The following is a 9,403-nucleotide window of genomic DNA, read 5'->3' as shown; positions in this document are numbered from 1 at the left end:
GGAGGCTGTCCGCCGCGCGCCGGCTGAAAGTGGCTGTGAGTGGGAAGCTCCGCGCTTAGGGGTTTGTCGGCCCCGGGTGCTTCGGGTAGGGAGCGCCGTGCAGTCGGGTGGGGTGCATTCACTCGAGGCGTCAACGACGACGCGCAGTTTTATAGGCGGCTGTTGGGGGCACCCTTATCTCCCCATTCCCCCTCCCGGACTGTAAGGTCCCCTCGGCGTGCTGCCTGGCGGTGCCGACTCTCCGAGTACTCCTGGGTGGGTGTGGCTCAGCCGGTGTTCTAGTGGCGTTGACCTGAATTTTATAGATAGTTTTAATCCTTTTGGAAAGGATGCAGCAGAGGGAGATTTGGGTTGTTGGAAGCTTTCGTATTTTGAGTGTTGAGGTTGGTTGTTTTATACTGATTGATGTTGGGTGGTAGATACAGGTTTAAATTATGGAGAATCTTGAAGCTGAAGAGCTGGGACTACCTGCCAGTCAGGATTGCCTGTCTCGTTACTACAGTCTGCTCTTTTTCACTAGCTTCTCTTACATAACGTAGCTTCTGAGTCTTAGGGATCCTAAACGTTATAGTGATTGTTATTTGCTAAGCACAATGGTAAACCTTCACATGTTTTGTTCTACGTAATCTTCACAATAATCCTGCGAAATAGGTGCTCTTTATTTAGTGGATGAGGGAAGGAAGCCCAAGGTAAATATTCCGGTACAGCACAGGGACTCGGAAGTCATGAGCTAAACTGTAAAGCTCCAATTAGGACTATGTTTGAGCAGAGAAGTTTATGCAGGTCAGGTTCATTCAATATGCATCCACAGGTAATCATTAGGTGGCCATAAAAGGATGAATGCTTGCATAGATTCAAGGGGAATTGCTCAAAGCTCTGAATTCTGCGATCATGAGATGGTTTACTGCATTCAGGAGATTAGCACTAGGAGCTTGCTAGGTGCTCCGTGACCCCGGCTGACTTCTCTTCGTAGAACTGGGTTACTCCTACTCCCATGTACTGCGTACAGATCCCATGCTGGTTTTTTTTAGACAACTGATCAATATAATGGAAAGAAGTGTGTCACAATGGAAATAGCATTAATCTGGGAATCTGAAATCCTGAGCTACTTACTGCCCTGATCTTGGGAAAGCCATTTAAGTTTTCTGGTCTCATTTTCCTTATCTTTAGACTAGGAGGATTGAACTAAATGATATCTGAAGGTTTATTAAACTCTCCTCATTCTGTCAGTGTAAGGATTAGAACTGCCAACCACAGAGGACAGGGCCAAATTTGGAAGAGGCCTTTGTTGGCTTGTTGGAGTGCTCTCTGTAGGTATGACAATTGCTTTAATTATTTGAAATGTTTCAAGTTATAAACATGTTTACAATATTTTTATGCTAACTTAAATTGGAATTATTTTTGTTCCTTGGATTCAGCAATAAATGTTAAAATTTTGCTTATATTAAAATGTTGGTGTATGTTAATTCTCCATTGGAATGGGATTTCAACAAGTACTAAAAACTTTTGTAGGATGCTTTATGTAAACAAAGCACTGTTGCTAATGAAGAACAGAAATATGTGTTAAATCCTATCAGATATAAGCAGACATAAGGCATATGTGGGGATGTTGGCACTAACACTAGCTTTATGGAATTTCTTAAAGGGTGTGTGGTGCAGTGGTTAAAACACTCCTTAGGACACCTGCATCCCATATCAGAGTGCTTGGGTTTGAGTCCCTGCCCTGCTTCTGGTCCAGCTTCCTACTAATGTGCACCTTGGGAAGCAGCAAGTGATGGCTTAAATAACTGGCCCCTGCCACTCCATGGGAGATTTGGATGGAGTTCCATGCATCTGACTGCAGCCTGGCATCCCTGGCTGTTTGCAGACATTTGTGGACTGAATCAGCAGGTGGAAGCTGTGTGTGTGTGTGTGTCTATCACAGTGTTTTTCAAATAAAAATAAATAGGTAAAACTTTAAAAATACAATTTCTTTAAAGCTTTACAAAAAAATAATATCTGGCCAACTATTTAAATGAAGACTCAGAGTTGTATGGCCCACTGTGTCCTAGATCCTCAGTCATAAGATAGGGTCAGGCACTGGTTAGGGTTGGAAAAGGAGAGATGTATAATGTGTATATTTTATCTCTCATAGGTTTTTCTTCCATTTCAAAGACAATTTTTAGCGTTATGTATTACCTCTGTTTCTTCTCTTTTATGTTAGTTTATGTTGTTGAGATCACCATTAAGCCCTATTTTCTAAGCCATCCTGTTTGCATCATTCTTTTTTTAACTTAAGTTTGCAAAATCAACATGAAAGAGAAGCCTATTTTTGTTAAATATATTTGGATTTTCCTTGAAAGGTTTCTAGTACACAGTTTTTTTGATCACTCTCTAAGCCTCCCAGCAAAAAATATTTGTTTGAAAAATTGGAAAAAGAAAAGTCAAAGGATGCTGGGAAGCTCAGAAGTTTTGTGATGTGTAAGTAGGTAAGTAATAGGTTTTTCTATTTAAAAACAGAAATGAACTATTCTGCAATTACTGTGGTTCTATCGAGAGCTAGAAAAGTTATTAATTTTTTGACAAAATAAGTGATTGTTATTTTAGGGATTCAGGATGAGGTAGGGCAAAAACATGAAAAGCAAAGCAAAAGAAGCAAACATTATTTAACCCTGCTGTTTCAAATCTGACTAGGCTTTCTGCTAATGGCCTGGGAAAAGCAGTGGAAGATGGCCCTTGTGCTTGGGCCCTAGCCACCCATGTGGGAGACCTAGAAGAAGCTCTTGGCTCCTTGCTTCAGCCTGGCCCAGCCCTGGCCATTCATTGCAGCTGGGGAGGGAACCAGAGGATGGAAGATTACTCTCTCTCTGTCTCTCCCTCTTTCTGTAACTCTGACTTCCAAAAATTTAAATAAATCTTAAAATAAAATTCTATGTTATGCTAGCAGCAGCCTCATACATCTCACCTTTGACCTTCTCATGATTATATCGAGAGGATATATTGAGGGACTGGCCCGGTGGCATAGTATGCTAAGCCTCCACCTGTGGCACCAGCATCACATATGGGTGTCCGTTCAAGTCCCGGCTGCTCCTTTTCCCATCCAGCTCTCTGCTTATGGCTTGGGAAAGCAGTGGAAGATGGCCCAAGTGATTGAACCCCTACACCTGTGTGGGAGACCCAGAAGCTCCTAGTTCCTGGCTTCAGATTGGCCTAGCTCTGACTGTCGCAGCCATTTGGGGAGTGAACCAGAGGATGGAATACCTTTCTCTCTCTCTCTCTGCCTTTCTCTGTAACTCTACCTCTCAAATAAATAAATAAAATATATATATTTTTTTTTTGACAGGCAGAGTGGACAGTGAGAGAGAGAGACAGAGAAAGGTCTTCCTTTTGCCGTTGGTTCACCCTCCAATGGCCGCCGCTGCAGCCGGCGCACCGCGCTGATCCGATGGCAGGAGCCAGGAGCCAGGTGCTTTTCCTGGTCTCCCATGGGGTGCAGGGCCCAAGCACCTGGGCCATCCTCCACTGCACTCCCTGGCCATAGCAGAGAGCTGGCCTGGAAGAGGGGCAACCGGGACAGAATCCGGCGCCCTAACCGGGACTAGAACCCGGTGTGCCGGCGCCGCAAGGTGGAGGATTAGCCTATTGAGCCACGTCGCCGGCCATAAATAAAATATTTTTTAAAAAAGAGGATATCTTGAGTAACTGACCAAAGTCGTGTAGGTATGTATAAGTGTACTCTATGATGTCTACACAATGATGAAATCACCTAAGGATGCGATTCTCAGAACATATCCTTGCCATTAAAGTGACATGTATTGTAATCATCTTAAAGAAGCTCAGTGAGATATGAAAAAAACAACAAATAGACATCTAAATGAAATTAGAAAAACAATGCATAAACAAAATGAGAAGTTTAGTAAAGAAATAGAAAGCATTAAAAAAGAACCAAACAGAAATCCTTGAGCTAAAGGATATAATGATAGAACAGAAAAACTCAATAGATACATTGCTAATTGGACTTGGCTGATTAACAATTATTTAAATTCTCAGACAATTAAAAATATGTTTATGAGCTTCTTTTGTAGGCAGCTTACTAAGATAGTGGGGGGCAGGTCCTGGTGATAGATGGCCAAAGCCATCTGAGCAGTCTGTCAGCCATTGTGGCCAAGCAATACTGTTGGATTGGAAAGTAGTAGTTGCACACTGTGAGGACATCAATATTTCTGGCAGTTTCTACAGAAAGAAGTTAAAGAAACTGGCCCTCCTCTGGAATTGGATGGACACCAAACCATCCTATGGCCCGTAACACTTCAGAGTCCCTAGCCATATATTTTGGTGAACTGTGCAAGGAATGTTGCCCACCAAGGCTAAGAGGGGTTAAGCTTTTCTGGACCTTCTCAAGGTATTTGATGGAATCCCACTGCCCCATGAAAAGAAAAAGCAGATGGTGGTTACTATAGCCCTCAAGGTTATGTGATTAAAACCTACAAGATGCGGCTGGTGCTGTGGTGTAGTGGGTAAAGCCACTGCCTGCAGTGCAGGCATCCCATATGGGCACCGCTTCAAGTCCTGGCTGCTCCACTTCCAATCCAGCTCTCTGCCATGGCCTGGGAAAGCAGTGGAAGATGGCCCAAGTCCTTGGGCCCTGCACCTGTATGGGAGATGTGGAAGAAGCTCCTGGTCCTGGCTTTGGATCGGCTTAGCTCCGGCTGTTGTGGCTATTTGAGGAGTGAACCAGCAGATGGAAGACCTCTCTCTCTCTCTCTCTCTCTCTCTCTCTCTCTGCCTCTTTCTCTCTGTGTAACACTGACTTTCAAATAAATAAATAAATCTAAAAACACCAAAAACCTACAAGAAAGTTTGCCTCTCTGTGGCATCTGGCTCATGGGGTTGTCTGGTAGAAGAGGATGGAAAAACAGCAAATGATGATACAGAAATAGGCCAAAAAGAACATGGAAAAGAAAAAAATTCAAAGAGGTCTGCAAGACTCAGGTACTCCTAGTCTGAGCCCAGTAAAGACAGAGACTAAAAAACGTTTGAGTTGGGGCCAGTGCTGTGCATAGCAGGTAAAGCTGCTGTCTGCACTGCCAGCATCCCTTACAGATGCTGGTTCCAGTGAGTCCCAGCTGCTCCACTTCCAACCCAGCTCTCTGCTATGGATGGGAAAGCAGTGGAAGATGGTCCAGGTCCTTGGCTCCTGCTCCTGTGTGGGAGTCCGGGAAGAAGTTCCTTGCTTCAGATTGGCACAGCTCCAACTGTTCTGACCATCTGGGGAGTGAACCAGAGGATGAGTTGTAGGTCACTCTAGGTCAGCTTTAGCTCCCTTAACTGGTATGAACCTGCTTCAGGCAGGGAATCTATTTATCTTTGGAGCAAGAGGAACCAAACCCATATCATGTAGGCCTTGAGATAATAGAAATACCCCTGTATGGCTCAACCACTGCTGCCTCCCTGTCTTACCTGTACCAGAAAGAGGATATTTTTATTACCAAAGAGGAGGAGTCCTGGAATTGAGGACAAGAAATAAATGTAAAAAAAAAAAAAAAATCCTGGAGGGCCGGCGCTGTGGTATAGCAGGTAAAGGCATAGCCTGCAGCTCCGACATCCCATATGAGCACCAGTTTGAGTTCCAGCTGCTCCACTTCCAATCCAGCTCCCTGCTAATGCATCTGAAAGCAGCAGAGGATGTCCCAAGTGCTTAGGCCCCTGCACCCACGTGAGAGACCTGGAGGAAGCTTCTGGTTCCTGGCTCCTGGCTTTAGCCTGACCCAGCTCTGGCTGTTGTGGCCATTTGGGTAGTAAACCAGCAGATGGAAGACCTCTCTCTCATTCTCCGTCTCCCTTTCTCTGTGTGTCTCCCTCTCCCTTTCTCTGCCTCTGTAGCTCTACATTTCAATTAAATAAATAAATATTGAAAAACAATTTTTTTTGTCACACTAGCCTCTATTTTCCCAATTACTTCTCCTTGATCAATTGCACTAGCCCAAATCTCCATGTTTTCATGATTTACTATTCTTTGTCCAACTTAGCCTATAATCAAGAGACTCAAACTGCTTCTTTGTGTCTTCATTTCTTTATGAAGTCTCCTGTGTCATGTAAGACTTACATTAAAAAGGGACCAGCATTGTGGCACAGTGGATAAAGTTACGGCCTGTGATTCCAGCATCCCATATGGTGCCAGTTCCAGTCCTGTCTGCTCCCCTTCTGATCCAGCTCCCTGCTAATGTGCCTGGAAAAGCAGCAAAATGTGGCCCAAGTGCTTGGGCCCTACAACCCATGTGGGAGACCTGGAAGAAGCTCCTGGTTCCTGGCTTTGGACTGGCACATCTCTGGCCATTAAGGCTACTGGGGAGTGAACCAACAGAAGGAAGATAGCTCTCTCTTTCTGTCTTTCTGTAAACTTTGCCTTTCAAATAAATAAAATAAATCTTAAAAAAAAGCCCTTACATTAATTAATTTGTATAGGGGCTGGTGTTGTGGCACAGCAGGCTAAGCCACCACTTCCAGTTCAGTAAGCATCCCCTATCAGAGCACATGTTTGAGTCCTGGCTGCTCTGCTTCCAAAACAATTCCCTGAAGATGGCTTAAGTATTTGGGTACCTGTCCCCATGTAGGAGATCAGAATGGAGTACCTGGCTCCTGGTTCAGCCTAAGCCATTGCAGGCATTTGTTGAGTCAACCAGGAGATGAAAGATGTCTCTGTCTATGTGTATGTGTATGTGTATGTATATGTATATCTTTCTGTGCATGTCACTATGCCAAGTAAATTTTAAAAATCTTATTAAAAATACATTTGTGTGTTTTTCTTTTGTTAATCTATCTTTTGTTAGAATGCTAGCCAAGGGGCCGGCGCTATGGCATAGTGGATAAAGCCGCTGCCTGCAGTGCCAACATCCCATATGGGTGCCGGCTGTTCCACTTCCAATCCAGCTCTCTGCTCTGGCTTGGGAAAGCAGTAGAAGATGGCCCAAGTCCTTGGGCCCCTGCACCCATGTGGGAGATCTGGAAGAAGCTCCTGGCTCCTGGCTTTGGATTGACGTAGTTCCAGTCGTTGCGGCCATCTGGGGAGTGAACCAATGGATGGAAGACCTCTCTCGCTCATTCTGCCTCTGCCTCTCTGTAACTGTGCCTTTCAAGTAAATAAATAAATCTTTTTTTTTTTTTAAGAGAATGCTAGCCAAGAACCAAAGATGGGTAGAAAGTAGATTCTTTCTCTTGTATACTCCACAATGACCAAGTGTAACTGTTGTCATTACATGTGAACTCTCCATCTCTGTGTCCTAGATCCTGTCTCTTTTCAACCTTATTACCCTAGATTCCTGGCTTCACTCTTGCTACACTGTTCACAGGTCCTTCAGCACAACATTCTGTTCCATGCCTCCAAGTAGGAGTATGGGTGTAACTGAAAGCTCAGTCCCCATCTTTAGTGTCAAGTCAAAATAAGGAGGACAAGGTTTGGGGGTGAAGAAGTAGAACATTTAGTCAGTTGATAGATGGGAGGGTAGCAAATCACCAGGTCTCAAAAACTATGACGCTGCCAAGAGGGTATTTTTTTTTAAAGAGGCTACAAAGAAAGGGGAACCGGTAGGGTGAAATTACAAAGGAGCTACACGTCTCTGGTGTCAGGTGCCCAGGCTCGTCACCAGACAGATGGCAATACATTTCTTCTCTGTTTGTCATGGTGGTACTAGAGACACACAGATGTTGGCTGGCGCCGCGGCTCACTAAGCTAATCCTTTGCCTGCGGCACCGGCACACCAGGTTCTAGTCCCGGTCAGGGTGCCAGATTCTGTCCCGGTTGCCCCTCTTCCTGTCCAGCTCTCTGCTGTGGCCCGGGAGTGCAGTGGAGGATGGCCCAAGTCCTTGGGCCCTGCACCTGCATAGACCAGGAGAAGCACCTGGCTCCTGGCTTCGGACCAGCATAGCTCCGGCCCCAGCAGCCACTGGGGGGTGAACCAATGGAAAAAGGAAGACCTTTCTCTCTGTCTCTCTCTCACTGTCCACTCTGCCTGTCCAAAAAAAAAAAAAAAAAAAAAAAAGCCTCAGGTGTTGCGATTAGACCTGGCTTGACCAGGTCATCCTGTTTTCTTTATCTGCAAAAGAAGTTGAGATAAAGAACAAGGCAGTATGTGCCTTAAGACATGGGTGAGTGGGAAACCAGCCATCCAGCCTTGATGCATCAACTGTCTGGCTTCACATTTACTATAAGTAGTTAAAATTATTAGTTTATGTTATTTTATATCTGGTTACATGGAACATGTTGTTTTACCTACAACATGGTCAGCTATTCATCATTAAGCCTCTCCTTGACCTATTCAAGCTGAGTTAATGCCTTCATTATCCTGCCAGCAACCTGACAGCTACTTTTTGGTACTAAATCATAACATTCCTTGGTTCACTGTATTTTATTTTTTAATGATTTATTTATTTATTTGAAAGGCAGAATTACAGAGAGGCAGAGGCAGAGAGGTCTTCCCTCTGCTGGTTCACTCCCCAACTGGACACAACTGCTGGAGCTGACCGATCTGAAGCCAGAAGCCAGGAGTTTTTTCTGGGTCTCATGTGGGCCCAAGGACTTGGGCTGTCTTCTACTTTCCCAGGCCACAGCAGAGAGCTGGATCAGAAGTGGAGCAGCCAGGATTGCAGGTGGCAGCTTTACCCGCTATACCACAGCGCTGGCCCTTCACTGTATTTTAATAATTTGTTTACATAATTTTCCTTTGCCAGAATTTAAGATTTTAAGGCAGAGACTGCCATTTATTTCTGTATCCCCTGGAGCCTAGTAAAATGGCTGGTACAAAGCTCTGAGCTAATATCTGTTTAGTGTTGGTTGACTGTGGAATGAATGGTAATAAAGGCAGAATTGCAAACAGGAGAGTAGAGATGGGAGCAGAGAGTGCTGCAAAATTTTGGGACCCTTGTATTTGCATACTATTTCAGTATCTTAATGTTTTCAGAGATAGAAGATCTTATAAAAATACCTATTGCCTGCCTGGGACCAGTTATTTAATAGAACTTAGAATGGAAACCCATTTGGCTACATGAGAAGGAAACCTTATAAGGAGAGCTGCTATTTAGGTATTTATAGTTTTCCCTCTGAGTCAAGGTTTCAGGGTCTTTGTTTTGTTATTGCCTTGCCTTAAACAATTCTTTTAATAGATCTGTACCCACGTTTGTTATCTACAAAACAGGTTGTGTTTTGAGATTTAGCAAAGTAAAGCTTTGTACTTTTTTTCTTGTTTGAAAGGCAATCTAGGTGGGAGGGAAGATATGGGGGGGGGGAAGACATTGTAATCCATAAGCTGTACTTTGGAAATTTATATTCATTAAATAAAAGTAAAAAAAAAAAAAAGGCAATCTAAAAATGCAGCTGCTACCAACTTTTAACAGCAGCATTGGCAATAGCAGCCCCTAGTGGCACAAG

The 9,403-nt window shown here is 44.1% G+C and overlaps 1 protein-coding gene across 1 annotated transcript in view; it reads left to right on the top strand.

Moving 5' to 3' along the window:
- The first annotated feature begins 2 nt into the window (after positions 1–2).
- The window catches only part of COMMD1 (copper metabolism domain containing 1), a 161,146-nt gene continuing 151,745 nt past the window's right edge, over positions 3–9,403 (top strand). Inside the window, exon 1 of the mRNA XM_070069076.1 lies at positions 3–85. The gene's annotated coding sequence lies outside the window, so the exon portion shown is untranslated. The remainder of the gene's footprint in view (positions 86–9,403) is intronic.

Source organism: Oryctolagus cuniculus, chromosome 2 (genome assembly GCF_964237555.1).
Source record: "Oryctolagus cuniculus chromosome 2, mOryCun1.1, whole genome shotgun sequence".
NCBI classification, from domain to species: Eukaryota; Metazoa; Chordata; class Mammalia; order Lagomorpha; family Leporidae; genus Oryctolagus; species Oryctolagus cuniculus.
This window is presented reverse-complemented; position numbering and strand designations above follow the sequence as displayed.